Here is a 22760-nt window from a genome sequence, read left to right as displayed (position 1 = left end):
ACCTCTCAACAGACATTTGGGCTCCTTCCTCCTCTGGGCTATTGTGAGTATCGCTGCCAGGAACACGGGTGCGCAAATAACTCTCCTTTCTATCTCCCTCTCTCTCTGTTTCATAATCCAACCTTTGGATCTCACCCTTACTCAACATTCTGCTGCCAGGAAAGGAGATGTGAGAAATCATTAACACCTTGGTGCAAATGCGTTTAATGTGTTATTCCCAAATGAGACTGTCTGCATTTTAAAAAGAGGACCAAACGGTGGTACCTGGGGGGCTCAGTCAGTTAAGTGTCCGACGTCAGCTCAGGTCATGATCTCACAGTTCGTGGGTTCGAGCTCCGAGTTGGGCTCTGTGTTGACTGCCTGCTCAGAGCCTGGAGCCTGTTTCAGAATCTGTGTCTCCCTCTCTCTCTGACCCTCCCCTGCTCATGCTGTCTCTCTCTCTCTCTCAGAAATTTAAAAAAAAAAAAAAACATTTAAAAAAATTTAAAAAGAGAACCAAAGGGAAAGAACATAAGGGAATGAATATCAAGTGTGAAGTCGCTGGGTGGGCCCCCAGTGGGCCCACGGGCATCCTAGCATTTCTCAGAGGTGATGGGAATTCTCTACCAATGGACAGCATGGCTCTGCTCCCATTAGACCAGAATGTTCTTGTCCCATGTGCCGGTTCCAAACCCAGTCCACCTTAACCATTAAACATTAAGCATACACTCCTCTTAAACTGGATTCATCTCATGTTAGGCTGGAAGAGAAAATCTTTATAACGTGCTGGTGAAATCTCATTCTGCTCACACTGCAGCTCCGATCAGACCCCAGAACACATCTTCCCACTGAGCCTTTTTCCCTCGCGGCAGCAGCATCTCCAAGACCATGGCTTCTGCACGGTTATAATCCTCCCCAGCCAGGGTTTACTGATCTCTATTATCTTTTCCTTGTGACAGGCTCCTGTTCTGCTTTGCCACACCTGTCAATTCTCGCTCCTCTCGGAGTTAACCACCACGAACATTCTGTTGCCGGAAACACATGTCCGCCCCCAACGAAAGATATGCAACCTAGGAAATATTTTTCTTCCTACAGACATTACCCACTGTAGTCTCCGAAAATGTTAATGAGCTGCAAGAATTTGTGGCTGCTGAACAGAATCTCTCTCTTCTTTCCTTCAACTGTAATGTCACAACAGTGGCCTGTCATGTCGGATCAGTTGCTGTGACTTAATGTGTTTCCTTTTTCGCCACGCTACTCACATCCCTCTGCTTTCACCAGCTGGACACAGCCCTGGGGGGTGGGGGGGGTGGGCTTGTGGAGTCAACGGGGAAATACCCAGTAACGTCTGGAAGGCAGGTGCAGAATCTGGAACCGTAGGCAAGGTTGATTTCTGAGTGTTGGGGTGGCCCACCAGGACTTAGGTGAGCGGGGGTGGGGCAGAGGCGGTGGGGGAGAGCGATGGGTGCCAGGATAGTAGACCCAAATTCAGGAACTGTGCACCAGTGAGCAGGAACCAGAGACCTAAGGCGGACATGGAGAAGTGAATTTAATCCTGGAAAGAGCTTTCTGCTGACTGCTTTTAATTTTTTTTATTATTTATTTATTTTTGAAGTTTAATTTCTTATTTTGAGAGTGAGAGGGACAGCAATCAGGGGAGGAGCAGAGAGACAGGGAGACAGAGAATCCCAAGTAGGCTCCATGCTGTCTCGGGTCTTACACCCAGAAACCATGAGACTGTGACCTGAGCTGAAATCAAGAGCCTGAATCTTAAGTGCTTGAGCCACCGAGGCACCCCTATCTTTGTTTTTTTTTTTTTTTAAAGTAGGCTCCACACCCAACATGGGGTTTAAGCTGATGACTTCCAAGATTAAGAGTCGCATGCTCTACTGACTGAGCCAGCTAAGCGTTCCTTGCTGATTGCTTTTAAAAGCTTAGGTATATGTTTTGAGTAAATTTCCTTTCTTTAGAACTTCTGATTGCTATTAAAACTCTCATGGTATTTTAAAAACACCTCCCAGGGCACTTGGGTGGCTCAGTTTGTTAAGCCTCTGACTATGACTCAGGTCATGATCTCACCAATCTCACGGTTCATGAGTTTGAGCCCCATGTTGGGCTCTGTGCTGACAGCTCAGAGCTCCAGGCTTTAGTGTTAAAATAAACATTAAATCAGAGTCGGAGTTAAATCAGAGCCTGGGAAGGTGGCCCCTAGGCATTACATAAAAACAGCAATTTCCCGGATGATTTTTAAAAAGCCATATTAAACCACTGCTTTAGCCTCTCCTCAAGTCTATCCATCCTCCATACTACTTCCAGATAAATCTTTCAAAGTCTAATGCTTTCAAACCCTCAGTGGCTCTCCATTGACTTCTTAATTTGATGGGTTTCCTTCGCCTGTCTTCCAAGACACTTTGTGTCATGGGGCAGCCCTTCCCAACCTCAGCGCCTGCGGCTTTGCCTGCCTTCTTCTTATGCCTCATTGCCTGCTTGACTGCTGCGGCGTAGAGACCCAGGGAGGGCATAGGTGTGGGAAGGAAATCCCGTCTGGCCGGCAGAATGGGGTGTCTGTGGGGCATGTGAACACATGTGAGGGAAGCCCAGTGCAGGGAATGGCGGGGTCGCATGACACAGGCTGGCAATATTCAGAGGTTCGAGCAGACAGCAAGAGCACAGACCAGAGCAGGCTCTCAGCTATAGGCTGGTGGTCCCGGCCTCTGCAAGGGACGCTTAGCAAGCCTAGGTGGGCAACGAGAATAAGGTAGAATGTCAATCTCAGCCCCAGGCCAGCTCTATCCCAACCGTTCCCAGGAAGTATCCAGAAATCTGCCAACCGTGCTACCTCTCCCAAGGTAGAGTGTCTAATCTGCCCGGGGTGTCAGCCTCGGGCCCATAAGTGGCAGGGTGGGCACAGTCCTTGGCTGCCGGACGCTGGAGGGCCAGAGCTCAGAAGGTCAGGCAGCAGGACCTAGCCACCTGTCTGGGTGTGCTCTCTCGCCTCTGTCCAGCAGCCTGTTTCCCGGGCTTTGCCCGCCACCCGCTTTCCTGAATCTCCACTGCCGCACCCGGACCCCTGCTGGGCTGCGCTGGCTCCGCACCGGCCCCTCCCATTCACTCTGCACCCTGCCCTTCTGACATCTCATCTTAGGGGGGAGCCTTGCCAGAGCCCCTCTGGGCGCCTGCATGGCCTGGAAACAAGTCGAATTTGCCATGCCCCCTCCGCCCCACCTGAGCCAAGTTTATCATTGGGACCCCTCCCCAAAGCTACTGCCTCTCCTCCCACTCACTTCATCCTGCATTCGGTCAGTTGCATGACCTTCTTCCTTGGTCCAGATGCCAAATGACCCCTCCCCCACCTGCATGGCTTGCATCTAACTTCCTATCAGAGGGTAACCCTGAGAGGGAACAATTTGAAGTCACCCTACAAATACATATTCGTTGGTGTTTGTGTTGGCGTTAGGTGGAAACAAGCAAAAGGTAGTTTGTCTCTGTGTGTGTTCACCCCAGGTACGCACAGAAACCGTCCGCAAGGGTATTCAGCAATATGTTAAGAGCAGTTGTCTCTGAGTGGAGGAATTAAGGAAGTCTTTTCTCCTTTTTGTTTATCTCTATCATATAATTATTCTGCAGTAAATTAAATTCTTTCTTAAGATAGAAAACTATATATGTGTGTGTACATATGTGTGTATATACATACATATATGTGTGTATATGTACATGTGTATATATTTTCACATACATTTTTTATTTGGAAATATATATACATACATATAAACATATATATATATACATATACAAATACAAAACATAAGGTAACTACAGGGATCCTCGTTCTCAGAAACAAGACAGATGTTGAACTGAGAGCCCCGGACCAAAAGCATAGTTCAATTAAGAACTAGAGATTGCGGCCAAGCACCAAAGTGTTGGGCCCAAGCTCCCCAGGGCAGGTACTTAAGTCTTAAGTGGGTGCTTAAGACTGGAACTATTAACAGCTTGCTTGGGTGTGAATTCCATCTGAGAGCTGTGCAACTCTAGGCAAATTGCGGAACCTCTCTGTGCCTTGTTCTTCTGAATAGTCTGGAGCTTCTGTGGATCATATCGTGTAACAGGTACTTCAAAAGGTGCCTGCTATATACGAGTACGCCAACAGTGTTCACGGTTATAGGAAGGGAGGCAGGGGGTCTGGGTGGAAGTCCTACCTGGAGTTTCAAACCCTATGTGGGCTCCTCCTCTTTATATCCCTGAAATGCCACCCATTCTTGAAACGCCATCTCAAATGCCACATCCTTCGCCCAAGCCTTCCCTTTCTGGACTTCCAACCGGGAGAGGCCTCGCTTCGCTCCACGTCCACCAGCACCCTGCCTTCTCGGCCCGTAAGCTGTGCACTTGTTTCGTCCGCCCTTTGGAACTGGCTACCGGGAACCTGTGTCGTGCCTTCCACGCTGTAGCACGCATTAACTATTTGAGTTGTCGCACGTTTTGAAGACCATCCGTTTGTCCTACGAAAACGCTAACTGAAATCTCCCACCTGGGCACCTGTGAAATCCTGACATTTACTGTTTCGATGGAACCATACTTGCTGCTTGACGGGTATAAGGACGAGTAACTGTATATTTAAAATCATGAACTTTGGTCACACGGAAGAATGTGTCAAAGAGTACCGCCCCCTACCGTCTTTGTTATTTGCAAAACAGGTTGCAAATAAGATGGCAGGCTGCTGGAGTAAAGCGCTTTCTGGCCACAAAGTTGCAAATGTCTGCCACGGCATCCGAATGGTGAACAAGGATGGCGTCTCACTCCCCGGCCCGTCTGAACGTGAGGAACTGTGCGAGGCTGTGCTGTTGGCCTACAGTCAGCAACTTTCTATTTGGAGAAGAAATATGCTGAAGTTGCTAGAGTTTTGTTTCATGTTTACCTCCTACATGTCTTGGCAAATAAACTATACGTCGTTTGTTATTCTCCATCCAGACCATACTTCCTCTTCGAATGTTTTTGAATTACGTCTGCCAGGGAGCCTCGGAATCTTAATTGTAGTACTGCATCAACATCTGTCAGTGGGAAGAGGGTGGGGGGTTGAGCACCTATTTGCACAAGGGCCGTATGTTAGCCGCACGCACTAAAGTGACATATCTGGAAACGAGAGTTCGATGTCACACACCCAACAGGTTTTACCTGGGTTAAACAGCAGTTCACGCCACCTCCTGCCCCAAGCCCACTGAAAATTGGTCAGCAAGTACTGTTGTTGTCTTGGACATAGCATAGGCGCTCAATAAATGCTTATCGATGGACTGCCTTCAGACATTTATTTAGTGTCAGTTTTTGAAAGGCAGTGAGTAGAGCATACAGAGATAGTGTCTGCGTGTGAGGAGCCTACAGTTTTCATGGGACAAAGAATTTCTGAATTGGGCTAGAGAGGTGGGAGAATATAAAGTAGGTAAAGAGAATTAGAAGGCGGTGGTGGGCAGTGCAGGGCTTTGGGACATTGTGTCCCTCGATGTCCTGTGTTGAAAGGTTGAGACCCACCTCTCTAAGGCGTTTCCAGGCAGCAGGATGTTGGGGTGATGGGGAGGTGGTGGGAATGTACCTGCCCTGACTTTGACACTGGGGTCTTTGTTGATCCAGAAACATTTCTGCTTTTCTCCGTGGCTCTTGGGGGTTTCTCTACATGTGTGGGAGGGAGTTAAGCATGGATGGATAGATGAATGTCTCCTGAGTTTAAAAACAAGCCTTTAAAGCTGGGACATAGGGGCGCCTGGGTGGCTCAATCGGTTAAGTGTCCGACTTCGGCCCAGGTCATGATCTCACAGTTGGTGGGTTCGAGCCCCGAGTCGGGCTCTGTGCTGACAGCTCAGAGCCTGGAGCCTGTTTCCAATTCTGTGTCTCCCTCTCTCTCTGACCCTCGCCTGCTCATGCTGTCTCTCTTGCTCTCTCAGATAGAAATAAAACGTTAAAAAAAAAAAAGCTGGGACATAATGTGGGCCAAAATGGGCAAAGTTATTCGGAGTGGAAGTGTATTATTTATTGATTCAGAAAGGCTTCATCTTTCATTTATAATTTTAAAAATACAACAGGGATCATTTTAAAAGAGAAGATGACTTCATTTTGAAGCATTTGAAGCGAAATATTACTATTCCTATTGCGTGTGGGGGCATGGTGGGGAGAGTAATAGATTAATGCTGTCTCATCTCAGATCTAAAGACTCAATTCTAGGGCAAGGAAGAGACACGTGGTGGGAGATGGGATGATGCCAAACAAGTATAACGACTCAGCGCCCAGAGCCTCTCTGGCTTCACCGTGCGTGGAGAACATATCTGCAGCGCATCTGCTAACCTGTAGCCGTACGTTTCACGGCACCTGCCTGAAGATGCTTTACCTTCCACAAAACCGGAATGACAGAAAGATTGTGGGGCACTGTTAGTTTCCCGAGCCTGGCTGAACTTGACCCTTTCTCCTGGTGTCCACTGGCAATTGAGTGGGAAACTGCTTTTAGCCGGGCTTCACTCCAATAATCTATGTCATTAACAGTAGCTATATTTAAACCTGAAAGAATCGAACTCTTAAGATCCTAGCAATTGTTATTGACATAAAGACCGGGTCCTCCAAAAAAATCCTTTAAAAACAACGATTTTAGCTCTGGGGCTGGGGATTTGCACATCCCTGCCTTCCAATCATCTTGGACTTGTTCCGTGGGACTGGGATGCACTCCTCTGTCACATTCTATTTAAGAGCACGTGGCACTGAAGGGTCTCACACGCAGGGTTGCCATATATCTTTCATGTATATTGGGGCAGGTGCGAGGTTAGAAACCACTGTATAAATAGAAGTTGAAGCCAATGTTTTCCAGGGAGACTTTATTAAGGATGCTGTTACGTGTTGAATTGTGCCTCGCCATTCATATGTTGAAGTGTCAAACCCCAGGACCTCAAAATGTATATACGTTGGCAGATAAAGTCTTTAATAAAGAGATGATTACATCAGAAGGAGGCTGTTAGGATGGGCCCCGATCCTATATGACGGGTGCCCTTATAGGAAGAGAAGGAGATGCCGACACGTGCATGCCCAGAAGGAACCCCAGTGAGGACACAGCCAGAGGTGGCCATCTACGAGCCAAGGAGAGGGGCCTGAGGAGCCCCTGCCTGCACCTTGATCTTGGACCCCCAGCCTCCTGAACCGTGACAAGTAAATCTCTGTTGTTTAAGACTCCCGGCCAGTGGTACTTTGTTCCGGCAGCTTGAGCAGACAGAGGCTAACTCACTTCTGGGCATGCTTCTTGCTAAGTGTTAAGCAGACAGAATGTTTTGTGTTACTTCTTTTGGGGGAAGCATTTCAGATATGGTCTTTTGGAAATAGATGCTGTCATTGAAGAGTGTGAGGAACAGGCGATTGGCAGAGGTGTGGGCAAGGCGGAGGGGGATGGGCAAGACTGGCCGTGTGGGTGCCATTAGCACACTTGACCTGAGGATAAAGGGGAGCAAAGGCTTGCTGGAGCCCTGCCAGCTGCAGCTCTAGAAGGGAGGCAGCTGGACAGAAACAGTGGCCACAGAGGGACAGGGGCGGCTGGGGTGGGGGAGATAAGTTGGCTACCCTCTCTCTCCTCTTGCCCTCTTAACCTGTGCCAGTGCCTCCTGTTGCCTGAACTGTGTCATGACGCGGCCCTGCAAGGCCAGGCTCACGGCATAAGGCACAGGGCGGAGAAGGGCGGAGAACACACGAGGGTGGGCATGGAGAACGGCAGTTCATCTCTCAGAAGATCCACTCCTGCTGCACTCAGCATGGCGCCCTCTCACCCTGGGTTTCTTTGCTTTTCACTTCTCCTCTCGCTTTTTGGCAGTTTTCTTAGTTGTAGTTTCTGCATTTTTAAAAGTGGGAGCCATAAATATCTTCTTCATGGGACTGTCATGACTGAAACAACCGATCTACCCACTGAAAGCCCCTGGCACGGAGGAGATCCTCTATTCATCTCATTTGTTCTTGTTGGGCCCTAACTACTCCTCCCCGGCCTGTATCTTCCTCATGCTCTTCTTCAAGCCTTCATAGGGCATGTGCCAGGCTCTCTTTGGGTGGCTTTGTCAGGAGGTCAGTGTGCTCTACAAAAATGGGACAGGAACAGGAAAGGAATAGGTCAGAAAGCAGTTTTATGTATTGGCCAGAATAGAGATAAAATAAGGGCCCATTAAAGAAATGGAAGAGGTTAAAGAGGAGGAGAAAGTGTAGAAGATCGATCACAAAAGAAGAAATAGGTGTTCTCTGGCTCATTTTCTTTCCAAGGTCTGAAACTTCACTCCTGTGGAGGGATGGAGGGAGGGAGGGAGGGAAGAAGGAGTAGGTGAATGGTTGGGTGGTTGGGTGGATGGATGGGTGGACAGATGGCTGGCTTGCTGGATGGCTGGATAAATGGATGGATGGCTACCTGGATGGATGGATGATGGGCGGATGGATGGATGGATGGATGGATGGATGGATAGATGGATGGATAGTAGGATGGATGAGTGGATGGATGGATGGATGGATGGATGGATGGATGGATGGATAGTAGGATGGATGAGTGGGTGGATGGATGGATGGGTGGATGGATGGATGGGTGGATGGATGGATGGATGGGTGGGTAGGTAGATGGAGACTTGGATTCCTGCATACCTGTACATAACTGCTCTGTTCCAATAACAACATTATGATTTGAGAGGCACAGAAAGACATGCTAAGGATCCTAAGCCAGGGTTGGGAAGGAAATTTTCACAGGAGCATATGGGAACTGTCTTGCCAGGTAATCTGGTTGTCAAGAGTGGATGGGAGGGTGAGAGAAAGGGGTGACAATACTAAAAATAGATACAAAAACACAAGGCGAATTTTAGTCTTGGTTTTATTTTTGAAATGAGAGCCATAAATAGTCACAATCTTACCCATTCTTCATCTTTCTTGGCTTTTCACAGGGAACTCTTACCTAAGCACATAAGATGCATAGTCGGATCTAAGCCTCAAAGACATTTTATACCAAGAATCAGGAAAACTTTTAAAAGTGTTATTGATGGACCAGCAAGAGTGCTTCTTATTCAAAGAAGGGGGCAGTTCCTATCCCAGGAGATGGGAGCCCCAAGAATGGGCCTTTCTTGGTCTCACCAAGAGAGTTCAGTGAATCTCAGTTCTCAGTCAAAAACATCAAAATGTGACTACTAATAATGGAAATTAAGGTAAGATCTCATTAGTTTTAACATGTCTAAGGTAATCATAACATGAGCTGTTTTATCCCAAGAATCGGACATTGTTAGTCGGTGTTATATTGCTCAGTGTAAACAAGTATACTGAGTCCACTAGTGGAGTAGGCTACCGTGGGGACTGCCGGATGCTTGGTGACATGAGCTGATGAATGAGGTCTCCTATCTGTCAAGAGGGAGACCAGACTCTGGGCCAGAGAAGTCCCCCGACACAGGGGGTGGGGCATCCAGCAAAGCTACACTCACTCTGTCTCTTCTTCTGCTTGTTTCCATTTCTCAAGGGCAACCCTGGCTATGCACAAATTCTACCCAGTTTACACTAAGTAGTGTGTCTTCCACTGACAAGTGTAAATAACTGAAGGATGGTTTCTGAGATTGAACTGGGCACCCCCTAGGTGTTTGAATTAAAGAGGCAAACCACCCCTGATTTCAGATAGCACCTGAAAAGAGTAGTGACTGTCAGGAGGAGATACCGTGTGGGAGGTAATGAGCATGGCCTTGCTCAGAGGGCCATACTGCCCTTTGCCCCCTAGACCTTCCACGCCTGTGAAAAATGGGATTGACGGAGTGGGAGTCAGAGGAATGTCAGGACTTTGTTCAGATTTCTGCTACTGTAGGCTTTCTGCTAGTTTTCTCTCACTCTCTTACTTTTTAATAGAGAAGTTGGAGTCTCCCCACTACTTTAGATTATTTTTGGGTACAATATGGCTTTGACTCGTGTGGTTTTCATTGTACTTTTTATATTTTTAATATTCCTTCTCTTTCTCTAATTTGCAGAATGCTTAGATTTACTTTCTTTAAAATTGTTTTTGCTTTCAATTCTAGTACTTTTTAATTGTTTAAGTAGGCTTCATGCCCAGTGCAGAGACCAACATGGGGCTTGAACTCAGGACCCTGAGACCAAGGCCTGAGCTGAGATTAAGACCGGAGCTAAGATCAAGAGTTGGATGCTTAACCTACTGAGCCACCCAGGAGCCCCAATTCTAGTACTTTTCAATTTTGTTTTTACTTTTGATTTGCTAATCTCCATATTGACTTCTAGCTTCATGCATTTTTTTTTCATGTTAATTGCAATAATTTTTACCTTCTCTATCCTTGTCCTTAATCTTTTATCCTTTCTACTTTTGCATTTTGATTTTTTACTTTTCTAGATTTTAAATCTAAGTTATATTTATCCGATCTCCATTTTATTATTTAAACTGTTTTGACTTTCAGTCTTGGACGTGGCTTTGGCTTAATTAATTCACTCACTTAAAATATTTAATTGATGTTTTAAAATACCATTATTTGATCTTAACTTATTAGATCTATTCTTGTCTTCAACCGCTACCTTCCCTTTTATTCTTTCCTTTCTCTGATATTTTAAATACTTTGTGCTTTCATTTTAGGGATCACACATAGTTTAGAATTTTACGCCGGAGATCACAAGGACCAGACAAGAAACAAAGATATGTGACTTAAGCCAGATATAAAGTGAGAGGGGAGCAGAGGGCACACGTACCTGGAGACAGCCTGTCCTGCCTAGAAGATCCAAATGAAGACAAACAACATTGAAGCAACTATCTAAGATTAAAAAATACAAACAGGAGTTAATTAATGGTGCTAATTTTTGAGTGGGATTATAGTTTGTTTTTTCTTTTTGTTTGTCTCTATTTTCAAAATCTTACAAATGTCGATCACAATGCTTTTGTAATAACAGGAGGAGAGTAAAAACAAAAGCCAAAGCCAACACAACAAAAACTCTATCCCAGCCAGACAAACACATCTGCTGGCTGTGTATGGCCTGCAGGCTCCAGTGTGACCTTGATTTATTTTCATAATGGCAGGAAAGAAGCTTACATTGCAAAGAGGGGAAGCTGGAGGCCTTGCTTCTCCCTGCAGCCACCCTCCTGCGCTCCTACTCAGGCTCCGTGCCTCTCAAGGAGAGTTCTTCCCAAATCGTTACTTGTAGGGTCTTGATGTTCCATTGGCAAAATTTCTTACCAGTAAAACTCAAGAAGCACATGGTACATTCCAAGTGCTCCTGTTTCTTCTGAGCCACTGAATTCTTTTTATTTAACAGCTATTGAGAGTCACGTTTCATTCTTTGGGTTGAATACAATAGGATAACTGGTATTCATGATTTTAGCATTCTCTCGCAAGTGTCCAGCCCACAGATGTTTGTGCTTTGATTTCCTCACTACTTTTTAATCCTGATTTGTTGAATATGTGCTGTGAGGCACCTAAGTCAACTTTGTAATAACATAGGGTATACATAAAGTAATTGACTCAACGTGTGGGAACTGCCTCAGTTTACCTCCTCAGTCTCATTTCTGTAAAACTCTTTCCACATTGCTCTTCTACACACACACACACACACACACACACACACACACACCATATGCATCAGTTTCCCAGAGCTATCCAGAATTAATAAAGATACTTGAATTCACCAGGCGTCCTTCTTGCTTCGTACTTGGTCTCACCTCTGCCCGGAGCTGGCTCTTTATCTTACTGGTTCCTACTCATTTTTTGGAGTTTGAATCTCCTGTTCACATAGCCTTCCTCAGTTTCCCTTTCCTGCCTTTCCACTTTAGATGCTTCTCCCAGCGCTCATGGAGCCCTCTAGAATAGTGTGAATGCTAACTGTAATGGTCTATTTGCTTCTCTTGATCTTGTCTCCTAAACTGGGAATTCTCTGGTGGCTGGGACTTAATACTTTTTGGAACATTTCCATTAAGTGCAAGTAAAATGTGCTTCAGACATGTTTCCACACTGAAATGAGTGACAAAACATAAAATTGCAACCAAAATGCTTTCAGGGGCATGGGCCTTTGTCTGGGTGGATTAATACATTCTAAATAGATTTAATCTAGTCATTTAACCAAGCATCAATGTCAGCGAATGACATTACCTTAAATCGCTTGGATTCCCCTGCAGAGCAAGGTTTCACTCTATTAATATCTGTCATGACAGATCATTTGGTTTGCTACACACTGACCTTGCATTCAGTTGCGTAGAGAGATAGTTCAGGTTTTCAGATTCTACGTGAGTAAACCTCCGCACAAATTGTGTTTATACATTTCTAACTTTTCATGTTTACAGCACCCTATACATTTCCCTGCTATTCACCATACAACTCCGGATGTTTTCCTACACACCTGCTCTTTCTCTGGTCTACCCTGTCTGTATAAACCCCTCCTGCTCCTCCTGCAGCTGCTTGAAACCTTGAAATAGTGTCTGAGATTTGAATCCTCTCCTCTTCTGGCCCATGGCCACACCCCACGGATCGTACCCTGAGAGCCGTCCCACATCTGCTCTTTCCCTTCTGTTCTCTTTGCTCCTTTCTCGGTTTGGCCCTTCATTGCCTGTCACTTACTGTGAGGACTTCGTAACTCATGTCTCCTCCAGATGAGAGGAATCTTCACAAGGCCTGTCCGCTCTCCCCCTGCATTCGGGGTCCACAGCGCTGGGCCCAACCTCTGGGCTTACACATGCTGAATGGACAAACTCTTCAGAGGCTCCTCACAGTCTATGTCTGAATTCCTTACAAGACACGAGTGGCCCTACATGGTTACGTCCTAATCTCTTCTCTGCAACTTGCTCCGGCGTTTCCCAGTTCTCTAGCCTCTCCGATGTCATTTCACACCCCGGGGGTGCCCTTGTCCAGCTATCTCTGCTTGTCAAAGTGACATCTGCCCTTCAAGGTTCAACTTGGCTGGTATCTTCCATGATTCCACTTGGATGGATATATCTTCTCTCTCCATGGTATTCCGGGAGAATTTATTGTATAGTTTACTTCTCTCTTAGAACCTACTACATTGTTTTCTTGCCTTTTTTTTTTTTCATTTGAAAACATCTGTGAATTTCTCTTCCAGGCTAGAGGGATTCTCCTTGATAGCAGGAAAAACCATTATACAGTAAAACCTTGGATTGCGAATAACTTGTTCTGTGAGTGTACTGTAAGATGAGCAAACATTTCTAATAAATTTTAACTTGACAAACGAGCGATGCCTTGCAATATGAGTAGTAAGTGACGCTGCATGTCACATGATCACAGCTGAGCCAATGGTTCTCTCTCTCTTTCTCCCCCTCCCCTCCATCCCATGCTCAGATGCTTAGTCTCAGGCCGTGGTGTTTGGCAGAAATCAGTTATTTTTCAGAACATTGGAAGGCGCCCACAACTGGGACTAGTGTATTTTTTGTTCCTTCAAAGCACCTACGCACAGTCCTTTGCTTTTCCACACAAGAGTAAGCTTAGGAAGGCTTTGCTTCCTTCTAGGTCAGGCTGAAGGAAGATATAGACCCTTTCCTCTGCTGCCTTATTGCCAGTTACATTAAGTACAGTAGATGACAGGAGTTTAATACTGTACTGTAGTCAACACCTGTGCGAGCGTATACAATGGCCCCCGTGCAGGACAAGATTCCAATGGGCCAACAGAGAGCAGATTCCATTAGTGATGGTGAAAGTCGTCCTACACAATAACCCTCTTCTCTCGTCTCCCTCACAGCAACCATGAAGGTTTTCAGCAGTAAGTGCAGGTTAATTTGTTGATTTTTGTTTATATTTTGAATTTTCTTTATTATTTTGTGTTCTGTTACAGCAGTGGAATCATTTTTTATATGAATATTTTTGAGCTGTGGAACGAATCATCTGAATTCTCATGGGGAAATTTGCTTTGATAGACAAGTGTGTTGGATCACTGGAAGCATGCTTCTGGAACGAATTATCCTGGCAAACCAAGGCTTTACTGTACTTGCCTTGGCATCCTCTGGAGCACCTTGCAACCTGTGTCCCCAGGGACACTAACTGAATACAATTAGTCCTCTGTAGGCAATAACCGAGAAAACCTGATTACGTCACATGGGTAGTGAAGGCTCGAGGAAGGGACCTGGGGCTCACAAAGAGGAATAAAACACAGCCCTTCCCCTCAAGGAACGACTCAGACTGGGAATAAAGACAATCAGGAAGTCTTCCGGGATTTGTTAAAATAAAAATCCTCTGGGGCCCCAGGCAAGTCCCTAACTTCTCTGTTTCTTAGAGGACTCTTCTGTTAAATATCCCATCTTCCAGGGCTTTTCCAAGGAAAGGTAAACTTTTAAAAAAACACCCACATTGTGAGTTCAAGCCCTGCGTCGGGCTCTGTGCTGACAGCTCGGAGCCTGGAGCCTGCTTTGGGTTCTGTGTCTCCTTCTCTCTCTGCCCCTCCCCTGCTCATGCTCATGCTCTGTCTCTCTCTCTCTCTCTCTCAAAAGTAAACAAACATTAAAAAATTTAAAAAAGTAAAAAACACTCAAATCTGTTAAGATCTTTAAATTTTGTAAGAAAAGCTGTTGCATAAATAACCCACATATACACGGGTTTGAAATGGTTAACTAGCAAAACTCCCAGGCCCCGGTGGTCAAGGGGAATGACTGATAATGAAGGCAAGTTCTTCAGGTAGCATCAATCTGGGAGTTAGTTCCTTCCTGTCGAAGCCCGCGGGGCTTATATAACTCGGCCTAACCGCAGCACAGAGATAAAAGGCGTCCTGGGCAACCGCGGCAAGTAATTTTGCAGACCATGCATTGCAAGAGAGTGTTGTACGTTTGTTTCAGGAGCGAATTAGGAACAGTAATAACCGAAGCAATAAAATGAAGACTCTGTATTCTTAATAACTGAATTTGGAGCAATTGCTCTTCAAGTTTTCTACTAATATGAAGGCAAGGTACACGTGGATCTAAAAGCAGAAGCGGTTCCAGACAGGGGCGCTCGAGCACATTGGAGGAGGGTCCCTATGGGACCAGTACAGGGTTGTTGCCCTCCTCAGCAGGCTACAGGTTTGTTTAAAATAAATTCTTACTGCAGGAAATAGGTTCACCCTATACCTCTTTACTGTTTGTGTAAATGTGTAGCGCGAATATTAGTTTGCTTCCTAGGCTTTGGTTTACTCATTCTCAGGTAACCCTTCTGCATTGTTTGTAAAATATTGACTTCAGGGCACCTGGGTGGCTCAGTTGGTTAAACCTCTGACTTCAGCTCAGGTCATGATCTCACGGTTCGTGGGTTCGAGCCCCATGTCGGGCTCTGTGCTCATAACTCAGAGCCTGGAGCCTGTTTTGGATTCTGAGTCTCCCTCTCTCTCTCTGCCCCTCCATGACTCATGCTCTCTCTCGTGTGCTCTCTCTCTCTCTCTCAAAAATACATAAAACATTAAAAAAAAATTAAAAAAGGCGGCACCTAGGTGGCTTAGTCCATTAAGCGTCCGACTTCGGCTCGGGTCATGATCTTGCAGTCTGTGGGTTCGAGCCCCGCGTCAGGCTCTGTGCTGACAGCTCAGAGCCTGGAGCCTGTTTCATATTCTGTGTCTCCCTCTCTGTGACCCTCCCCTGTTCATGCCATCTCTCTCTCTCAGTAATAAATAAAACATTAAAAAATTTAAAAAAATAATAAAACACTGACATCAAACAGATTTCCTTCAGGTAGTGAGGGAAATGGATCTTATCAATCAACAAGTGTGATCTGGAGAGGGAGAGGGTTGAAGAAGAGGAATAATTAATGTTCGCTGAATACTGGCAACTGTACAAGTCCATTTATGTTCATTTCATACGAGGGAAATGGATAGGGGCTCTGAGACAGTAAGTTACCTACCGAAGTACACAGTGGCTGCAGAGTGGAAATTCTCGGTGGTTTTGCTCAAGAGCTCATGCTCTTTGCATCCTGCTCGTCTTCCTCCTGAAGTTTGGGGTCCAGGGTAAGCAGACAATGAATGGCGTCTACTTATGGTCTGTGCTTATGTTCCTGTAACCCATTCCGGAGCCAGATAACTTCAGGTCTGGGTGTGCTTCCTCCCCTCTCCCCTCCCCTCCACCCCAACCCCAGCAAGGTCAGGACTGTGTGTCTCTTGGAAGAGGGTCAGGAGAAACTGACAGGGGTCACGTGGGGCCGGGCCAGTGTGGAAGTAGGCAGCATATGCGGGCCATCGTGCTTGCCAGGCCAACAGTCATGGGGACACTTTCGTTCTTCCTGCTGCTGTTGTCATCGGCTTCCTGACCTTCGTGAGGGATGGAAGCCCGGGGAAATTTCTGAGCCTGATGCACCAGAGCCCTCTGTCTATTAGTGCTATTTGGATTGCTTGCATGTTAGTTTTTCCTATGATATCATGAAAATTCATTCAATAAATATTAGCTATATGCCTAGCATGCGTTTGGGTCTGGGGATTCAAGATGAAAAAGAGTTTCTGCCCTCTGGGAATTCCCTGTTTGGTGCGGGACATGAGAGATGGTAGTACAGGGAGGTGAAGCGGAAGGGGAGCAGGGGTGTGTGTGAATACCGGCATGAAGGCTCCGGAGAGGGGGGCATTTGAACGGCGGTGTGAAATGTGAGCTTCCCGGGTGAAGAAAGGCAGGAAAAGCATTCAGACAGAAAACGTCCAGGCACACAGGAGAGTATTAGAGAGCAGGATGCTTTGGGAAAACTGGAGCTGGGAATTAGTGAGCTTATTTGACTTACCTCGTAGATAGTAGGAGCCTCTGAAGGGGTCTGAGCACAGGAGAGATACAATTCAATCTGTATTTGAAAAATACCACATGAAACAATGCAAAGACAGACCGAAGGGAAATGAAGCCACGGGAAACGTGTTAGAAATACTATCCCAGCACAGAAGGTGACTGCAGTGACCTTAACTTGAGTGGTGGCAATGGGGAAAGCGGAGGGGACAGACTTGAGAATTCCCCGCTGTGGTATCAGAATGGTGTGTACACAGCGTTCCACTGTCTCACTGAGTGATGTTCAGGGCTGTCCTGGTCCACCGGCAAAGCAGCTTTCCCGTGAACATATCACTTCAGGAACTCTGGTAAACAACACGCTTTCTTGGGGCGCCTGTGTGGCTCAGTCATTTGAGTGTCCGACTTCGGCTCGGGTCATGATCTCACGGTTTGTGAGTTTGAGCCCCGCGTTGGGCTTTGAATCTTCTGTCCCCCTCTGTCTCTGTTCCTACCCCATTTGCTCTTGCTTTCTCTTTCTCAAAAATAAATAAACAAGAAAAAACCCAATACTTCCTCTGTGCCTTATCTGTAAAGTGGGCATCACACAATGTATGCAACAGATATTACAAACATTAGCGAGAACAAGTGCACCATATGGCAAGTAGTGAGTCACCTTCTATTTCTCCTCCCCTTTTTTTTATTTTTTAAAGAATTTTAAAAAATGTTTTATTTATTTCTAGGAGAGAGAGAGAGTGTGAGCAGGGGAGGGTCAGAGAGAGACGGAGTCACAGACTGAAACAGGCTCCAGGCTCTGAGCTGGCAGTCAGCACAGAGCCCGACGCGGGGCTCGAACCCACGAACCGCGAGATCATGACCTAAGTGAAAGTCGGACGCTTAACCGACTAAGCCACCCAGGCGCCCCTCTATTTCTCCTCCCTTAAAAATGAGGTTAACATCAATAGACTGCCCTGCTCTAATGAGATAATCCGCTTATTTTCCAAGTTAAGATAAAGTTCCTCTTTCTGTTGGGGAAGATTTCATTCGTGTGAGATGTGGGTATGTAGACGCGTGTATTTATTCCACTCGAGTGTCAAGATAAAAATAGATACTCTCCTCCAGAAGAAAGCTAGACTAAGCACAGCATGTTTATAAAGATTTACGTATGGAGCTAAATTAATTCTTGAGAACTGAGGTATTTATAGTCATCATTTCACCTCACCCTGAGAACAAGTACAAATGAGCATGTCAAAAATGATGACAATTATTATGCCTTTACAGTTCGATTTCTAACATATTCTAATTATATTCTTTTAATTAGTAACCACTCTTGTTTTTGAGCTTCCCCAAAGTGAGATTGAACTCACTTCCTAATGCAAAACAGTTTGTAATTTTTATGTAATGTGACACGTTATTAAGTAAAAAGAATGACAACTGTGTTTTTTCACTAAAGACTCAGGAATGATGAGAGAACTTAAGCTAATCACTGAGCACATATCCAATCTATGAAGCGTCTAATTTATAAAAGCCACCGTGTTGTCCCTCTCCGAGCCATCTGATTAAAGATAACGCTAAAACGACATGTGAAATTTGGGAATTTACCCGAGAGCTTGGCCAGGCGAAGGGCAAGAGGAACAAAGGTGACAGGTTTCAAGAGGTTTAAAAACTGTCGTCGGGAAGATCTTATCAGGAATGTGCTCGAGATCTTGTTCCGTGGTCACTGCAGGAGACAGTCCGCATTCAGCTCGCTGGTGGGTCCAGCACCGGCCGCACCGCCTGCTTTGTGAACGTCATGTCACTAAACATGAATGACAGCTCGCTCGCCTTGCCTCATCAGAAGTCTCCTTACTCCACCAACCCCCTTGGCTCCCAAATTTGATATCACTAGTTCAGCATGACACCCATTCCTGGGGATAAGGACATTCTTTGTCAGGCTGGCCCGTTATCTACAGAAAACAAAAGGGAAACAAGGCATTTTGAGTAGTTAGACATACCTGGTCTCCACGATCCCATTTTATAGGCTCTGCTTGTCTCTTCTTATGCCCTAGAATAATCCAGACAGTTTTGCTCCTGGAGGTACATGCTGAGGTATTTAAAGTGTCTTAGTGTCTGCAATTTGCTCCCAGGGGTTGGCTGAAAAAAAAAGTCATGTGCACAGTGAGAGAGATTGATGAAGAATGAAGGCGTAAATATGGTGGTGTGGAGACATTTGGTGAATCTGGGTAAGGTATATAGGAGTTCATTGTACCGTTTTTTTCAGTTTTCCTTTACATTTGAAAATTTTTCACCATAAACATTGGAGGAATCCCCCAAATCAAAAAAAAAAAATACATGTGATAAACTTTTTAAGATTTAGCAATAGTTGAAGGGCATCAGAATTTGACGGTGAGTATACTGGAGGGCCATAAATAAAACAAAGGTGGCTTTTCCAAAAACTTTTATTTCCTCTTTCCTATGTTAACTTCATTATGTTAGCATCATTAACCATTAACTATGGTTCCCCATTTTAGTGATGAACAGATTTTAGTTTTTAGTATAGCTTTAGATTTAGAGCATAATTGAGGGATAGTACATAGTAATCATACTCACCCCACCCCCACCCTTCTATCCCTTACGTGGTTTCTCTATTATGAACAATACCTCACACAGTTTCTCCTGTTATTAACACCTCGTGCGGTTATAATTAATGAACCAATATTAGTGAATTTTTAGTAATTAAAGTCCACAGTTTACCTTAAGGTTCACTTTTGGGTTTTGCCTTCTGTGGATTTTGACAAGTATATAATGACATGTACTCACCATTATGTATTGTACAGAATAGCTTCCTTGCCTTAAAAATGCTCTGTGCTCTGTCTATTCACCCCTCCCTCCCTCAACCTCTGGCAGCACTGATCTTTTTAGTTTTCATAGTTTTGCATTTTCCAGAATCTCCTAGTTGGAATAGTACAGAACGTAGCCTTTTTAGATATGCTTCTTTCACTTTGTAATATACAGTTAAGATTCTGCCCTGTGTTTTCATGGCCTGATTGCTCATTCGTTTTATCACTGAGTCACATCCTACTGTCTGGATGACCCCAGTTTGTTCATCCATTCACCTACTTAAGGCCTTGGTCACTTCCAGTGTTTGGCGATGATGAATACACATTTGCGTGCAAGTTTTTGTGTTGGACATAAGTTTCCAACTCATCTGGATAAAGCAAGGAGTGCATTGCTAGACTGAATGGTAAGACTATGTTTTGCTTTGTGAAAAACTGTCACGCCATTTTCCAAAGCGGTGGTACCATTTTGCATTCCCATTAGCAGTGAATGAGCGTTCCTGTTGCTCCACATCCTTGGCAGAATTTGATGCCATTGGTTTTGTTTTGAACGTTAGCTATTCTAGAAAGTATGTTGTGCTATTTCATTGTTGCTTTACTTTGCAATTCTCTGCCACGTGCTGTTGAGCATGTCTTTATTTGCCATTTGTATATCGCTGTCTCTTCAGTGAGATGTCTGCTCAGATCATTTTTTAAGTTTATTTAATTTGAGAGAGAAAGAGAGAGAGAGAGCGAGAGAGAGCGAGCGAGCAGTGGAGGTGCAGAAAGAGAGAGGAGAGAGAGAATCCAAAGCAGGTTCTGTGCTGTTAGCTCAGATTCAAGAACAGTGAAATCATGACCTGAGCTGGAGTCAAGAGTCAGAAGCTTAACTGAATGAGCCACCCAAGTTCCCCTTGCTGGTTTTTAAACTGTTTTCTTATTGAGATTTGAACAACTTTTTTTTTTTTTTCCAGTGGGTCATCTCATGAGTAGGGGGAGGGGCCAATCACGTATTCATTTATTCCACATCCACAACTATGGCAGAAACCGCATCTCCCTTCTCCTTTACTAACAGAATCCGGGCATCGTTGCAGACAAGGTCCTTGGCCTCAAATATTTAGTATTTCAGCCTCCTCTGAGGGGTGGTCAGCGTGACACAGGTCTGGCCCATAAGAAACAAAAAGCAAACACAAAGCGCTGGTTGGGGTTTCCCAGAAGGACTCTGAGAAAGGAAGACTCAGTCGGCATGCACCACTTTGATCTTTTGCCCTTTATCTATACCTCTACCATTTCCCAGAATGTGCCCAGAAAGGAAGCGTTCATCTTGTGAAGACGAAGACAAGGTCACTTGACAAGGACAGTAGAGCCACTGGATAGAAGGAGTCTGAGGTCCAATGACAAGTTGGTGATGTTGTAGAAGCCCAGGGCCATCTCTTGACTCCTTGTTACGTGATGAGAAGCACCCCCTATTTGGTAAGCACTTTAGTCAAGTTTCCGTTAGAGGCAACCAATTCATTCCCGATATGGTAACATTTTCCAGGCGTGGTGCAGTGTGAGACGCTGTCTCCCTCACAAGACTATTCTAAGCAATTTTTATTTAAAGGACTGGTTCACAGAAGTGACTACATTTGAAAAATTTTCTGTATATTATGGGCACAACGCTAAGGATGGAGTTATATTTACAACGTGTTCAGCACTGTACTGGGCATTATGGGGAGAGGAAACGAGAGAATGAAATAAGGACCTTACCCTCATGGAGTTTACCATCTGATTAGAGATGAGAGTGACCTCTATGAAATAATCCGGAACATTTCAGGACAGGAAGATTAAGGGCTAACAGTGGGTATAAAGTAGCAGCAGTTCAAATAAGGTGAGCTCTCTCACATAAGAGAGGAGCAAGGGAAATGTGATTGTCAACTCTGAAAACACACTTTGGGTCTCCTACAGCTTTGTATTTTTGAGTATTAAATCCATGACCGGAATATAGACATGAAAGCTAGTGCCCCGGTAAGTGAAGACAAAATGGAGAGATGTCACTTTAATTTGTATACCAGTTCAGCTTTGAATTCAGAGGAAATCTATCACGCTAGTATCAATATTTCAGATACAGGGCACTGTAAATAATTCACTAAAATTCTATTTACTTTATTAATTGCCGGTATATTTCATGTTGACGTGAAATGGAAACTAAGTACACGTTATTTTATTTTTAATGTTTTATTTATTTCTGAGAGAGAGAGAGAGAGAGACAGTGTGAGCAGGGGAGGGTTAGAGAGAGGGGGAGACACAGAATCCGAGGTCAGCACAGGGCCCGACGCGGGGCTCGAATCTACCAACCGTGAGATCATGACCTGAGCCGAAGTCGGACGCTTAACCGACGGAGCCCCCCCAGGCGCCCCTAAGTATATGTTATCTTAAAATAGAGCTTTTGCAACCCTTCCTTTGGTAGGTTAATGGATTTCACCTGAAGAGGGTCCGGTGATTTTTCTTACCCATTTCTGGTGTTGCTAATTTCGCCAATGCTGTTGCAACTTTTTTCTTAGGGTTCTCTTAGTTTTAGTGATGAAAGAATACAGGCATGCAACTAAAATACAGAGGACGTCTCTAAAGGTTTTAAACCCCTTTTCTTCAGGGCCTGGGGGCACGAGACCATATTTGGCTTCTTTTTCTTCTCTCCCTTTCCTCTTCCATTCTTGAGGTCACAACCGACTCATCAAGTACCCCCTGGCTGTGTCTCACTGCACGGGCTCAGTTTCAGGGTTACCAGATGTTTAACAGGCGCCGTGGATTTTCTCTCATCTGGGGTGGAGGGAGGCCGGAGATGGGGTGGATAGAAAGACTCTGTGGAAGGGGAGGCGGACTGGCAGAATGGTCACGGATTGGAGAAGGGCATCAAACCAACAGATGACAAAGGCTCGAATCTTCTCAAGGTTGCCTGAACTTAACCCTGTAGGACGTCTGACTACCTTCAGGTAGATGGACGCGTTCGCGGGGCTCTCACACCCAGGAAGGTTAGGGCACGGGTGGGAACTCAAAGGGATGCAGTGGGTACCTGGGGGCAGAGGTGACGGAGGGCCCCTGAGGGTAAACTCGGCCCGAAGCAACCTCACCTCTCCTCGGGGGCACCGACTCCGGCCACTGCCTCCTCCGGAGCCGGGGGCGGAGGACGGATCGTGAGAGCCACCTCCTCCGCAATGCCCCGCCCCTCGGCGCCGACGCTCCGCGCTCCTCCCGCTCCCCCATTGGCCGAGGCGCTCGCCAATCCTGGCGAAGCGGCTCGCTGAGAGGCCTCTGGTTGGTGGAGCCGGCGCTGAGCCCCCCTCCTGCTCCGGCCG

General features: G+C 45.6%; 2 long non-coding RNA genes across 2 annotated transcripts; both read right to left on the bottom strand.

Moving 5' to 3' along the window:
• Nucleotides 1-10688: 10688 nt before the first annotated feature.
• Nucleotides 10689-16716, bottom strand: LOC144216082 (uncharacterized). Its single transcript, XR_013330557.1, has 3 exons — nt 16659-16716; nt 15798-15881; nt 10689-10751 (listed from the first exon to the last, which is right to left on the bottom strand). It is a non-coding gene; the product is annotated as an uncharacterized LOC144216082 (long non-coding RNA).
• A 1522-nt stretch (nt 16717-18238) lies between these two features.
• LOC144216083 (uncharacterized) lies at nt 18239-22568 on the bottom strand. Its single transcript, XR_013330558.1, has 3 exons — nt 22536-22568; nt 18625-18763; nt 18239-18350 (listed from the first exon to the last, which is right to left on the bottom strand). It is a non-coding gene; the product is annotated as an uncharacterized LOC144216083 (long non-coding RNA).
• Nucleotides 22569-22760: the final 192 nt, after the last annotated feature.

The sequence above is a fragment of the Crocuta crocuta genome, unplaced genomic scaffold (genome assembly GCF_008692635.1).
Source record: "Crocuta crocuta isolate KB4526 unplaced genomic scaffold, BGI_CrCroc_1.0 scaffold258, whole genome shotgun sequence".
Classification (NCBI taxonomy): Eukaryota; Metazoa; Chordata; class Mammalia; order Carnivora; family Hyaenidae; genus Crocuta; species Crocuta crocuta.
Note: the sequence above shows the minus strand (reverse complement) of the source record. Positions and strands in the feature narration are given on the sequence as shown.